General features: G+C 41.5%; 1 pseudogene; it reads left to right on the top strand.

Moving 5' to 3' along the window:
• Positions 1 to 992: 992 nt before the first annotated feature.
• On the top strand, positions 993 to 1,932 carry LOC120855427 (annotated as a pseudogene).
• The last annotated feature ends 1,093 nt before the right edge of the window (positions 1,933 to 3,025 follow it).

Below are 3,025 nucleotides of genomic sequence, written 5' to 3'. Positions count from 1 at the left end.
TAGGGCTCTTGGGAAACTTTACAACACAACATTGTTTAGCAAAAGGAGAAGAGGGTTGCAGAGGATGACATGGTTAGATAGCATCAGTGAGTCAATGGATATGAAATTGAGCAAATTCCAGGAGACAGTGGAGGACCAGGAAGACTGACATGCTGCAGTCCATGGGGTCACAGAATCAGACAAGACAGCAATTGAAGAACAAAAATATAATTTAGCAAACAATTTTAAATCAATTATTACAATGTTTTGATTGCTATTTCCTTTATTCAAGGTCCAGCCTTCTGACATGTTGTTGATCCTCCTCTCTTTTCCAACAATTTCCCCTTTTCTCTTTAGTTTGCTCACCCCTAAACCCTCAAATCCCTGTTAATACTTTCACAACAAAGCAACTTTGCCAATGGTTTGTCTCACCTAGACCATCTGGGCTGAGCCCAAATGCTTCATCTTCACTCCTGCTAATGTGTCCCTAAAGACCAGCTCTCCTGAGATTAATTCTGTACACTGTTCTCAGAAATTTCTCCTAAGTGGCACCAGTGATTTTAATTCAGTAAGTCTAACTCTCTCATCTCCATTTTGTTTTCCCAACATCTCATACTTTCCCTAGAAGAGAAAGGCAAAAGTAGGATGTGTACTGTGGCTTACATGTCATTAAAACAAAACAGTCTTTCATCCACTCTCTACAAAAACAACATATTCAGGACAAGAACCTGAAAGAATGTGTGCAGTAGTCTCACATACTGGTCATTCCTTAGAGGCTTAACAAAAGATAAAGGAGACAGCAAAACCTGAAAAATGGGAGGAGGCTAAAGAAGACACACAGCTATGCCGGCACCCTACCTACTGATCATACAGTGAGGAAACTGACTCACATGTGCATATCTGTCTGTCCTCTACACCCTTCTCTCTATCTATCCCTGTTCTAGAGATCATACCACAATGGGAATTTCTCGATGTTGACTCCCTGCATTGCTCTCAGACACTGAAACTGCAGAATGCAGAGAAAAATCCTCACAGAAGTGACAGAGTTCATTTTCCTAGGATTCTCCAGATTCCATGAACAGCAGATTACCCTCTTCATGGTTTTCCTCATCCTGTACATTACCCTTGGCTGCCAATGCCGTCATTGTGAGCACCATCGCATTGATCATCACCTCCACACTCTCATGCACTTCTTCCTAAGAATTCTGGCCAGTTCAAAGACCATGTGCACACTGGTCACTGTTCCACAGACGCTTTCTGACCTTGTAGCCCAGAACCAGCAAATCTCCCTGGCAGGATGTACCATTCAAATATTCTTCTTTCTTACCTTAGCCATCAACAACTGTTTTCTGCTCGTGGGGAAGGGGTGTGACCACTATGTGGCCATCTGCAACCCTTTGAGATACACACTCATCATGAGCAAGAGGGTGTGCGTCCAGCTGATGAGTGGAGACTGCAGCATTGGCTTGGCCACGGCAGCTGTCCAATATCCGTATTTACTTTACCCTTCCATCACAGGGTGCTGGGTCATTTCTTCTGTGACACTCTCCCTGTCATAAAATTCTCCTGTATTGATACCACTATCAATGAGATCATCGATTTTGTTGTTGTCAGTGTATCTGTGATCCTGGTTACCATGGGTCTGGTCTTCACCTCCTATCATCTCCACCATCCTCTAGATGGCCTCACCCGAAGGCCAGAAGTTGGCTTTTGCCACCTGCGCCTCCCACTTCACCGTGGTCATTGTTCACTATGGCTGTGCCTCCACTGCCTACCTCAAGCCCAAGTCAGAAAACTCTGTAGAGCAAGGCCTCCTTCCCTCAGTGACCTACACCATCATCACTCCTCTGCCAAACCCTGTGGTTTACACAGTCTGAGGAACAAGAAGGTCAAGGATGCCCTGTGCAGAGCTATGGGCAGAAACATTTCTTAATCCATCGACCCTTTTTATAAAGAACAGTATGTATTCTTGATGCATTCAACCTCAAGTCTGTCCTGTGCAATCTGTCCTGTAATGAGCTGTGCATATCTTGCTTCAACACCTTCACTACAAAAATTGTCAACTTTGTCTCCATATATTTCAAACTTTTGTCCAAGCAGTTTCAATTTTTTGAGTATATAAGAAGTCAGGGAAGATGGGTATGCTTTTTTAAAAAGCACATCCAAATTTTCAGGATAGGGCAGCGGACTTCTTTAAAGCATATTAATGTGAGTATTTTAAGTTTGAAAAAATTTTAATCTCTGTTACTTTCATAATACAACCTACAGAAAATAAAACTTGGGCAAAATCTTCCCAGTAAGATAAGAATAGTCAGTGGTAAGGAAGAAAAGTATATCAGAACATTTGAGAAAGGTGAGATGTGTGTTATTTTTTTTAATTAATAAAGTTTGAAATCACCGATTTAGTCCTCAGAATTTCAATCTTTATTATTTGGTTTATACTAGAACCTTTGCTTCCATCCAGTATCTTCAGAGTGTTCAGTTCAGTTCAGTCGCTCAGTCATGTCCGACTCTTTGCGACCCCATGAATCGCAGAGTGTTAGCCAGAGCTATAAATTGTGAACAACTCTCACCTCCCTAATCTGACTGTGTTAGTCCATTCTCTCAGCTGCTGGTTCTCTTCATGGAATCAGTTTCTCTCTAATCATTATAAAGAATAACGAATTGGTCAAAAAGAGCCATAGTTTTTTTTGGACCATAAAGATACTGTTTCCTGACACACACCATGGCACTTCCTGGATAGTACCATAAAGAAGAATTAGAACAAAACCAACAGCACCAGTAGTCAGAAGTAGTTCAGAGATTTGTTTAATCACTCAATTCACCAAAAAAAGGAAAAAAGGCTAAAAAAGAAAATAATATCTCTATCTACTTCTACTAGGTCTCCTTTAAGGAAACAATCCTTCTTCCCCAGGGCATTCAGGGAGTTTTTCTGGTTTCATGCTATTGGGACATACCTGCTATACTGTTGCCTTGGGTGGTGCTAGGGAGAGTTAAAGGCTCTGGTCCTGTGCATTTTTCTGCTAAAGTATTTTGTATTAAAAAG

This window comes from Oryx dammah, unplaced genomic scaffold (genome assembly GCF_014754425.2).
Source record: "Oryx dammah isolate SB20612 unplaced genomic scaffold, SCBI_Odam_1.1 HiC_scaffold_28, whole genome shotgun sequence".
Lineage (NCBI taxonomy): Eukaryota > Metazoa > Chordata > Mammalia > Artiodactyla > Bovidae > Oryx > Oryx dammah.
Note: the sequence above shows the minus strand (reverse complement) of the source record. Positions and strands in the feature narration are given on the sequence as shown.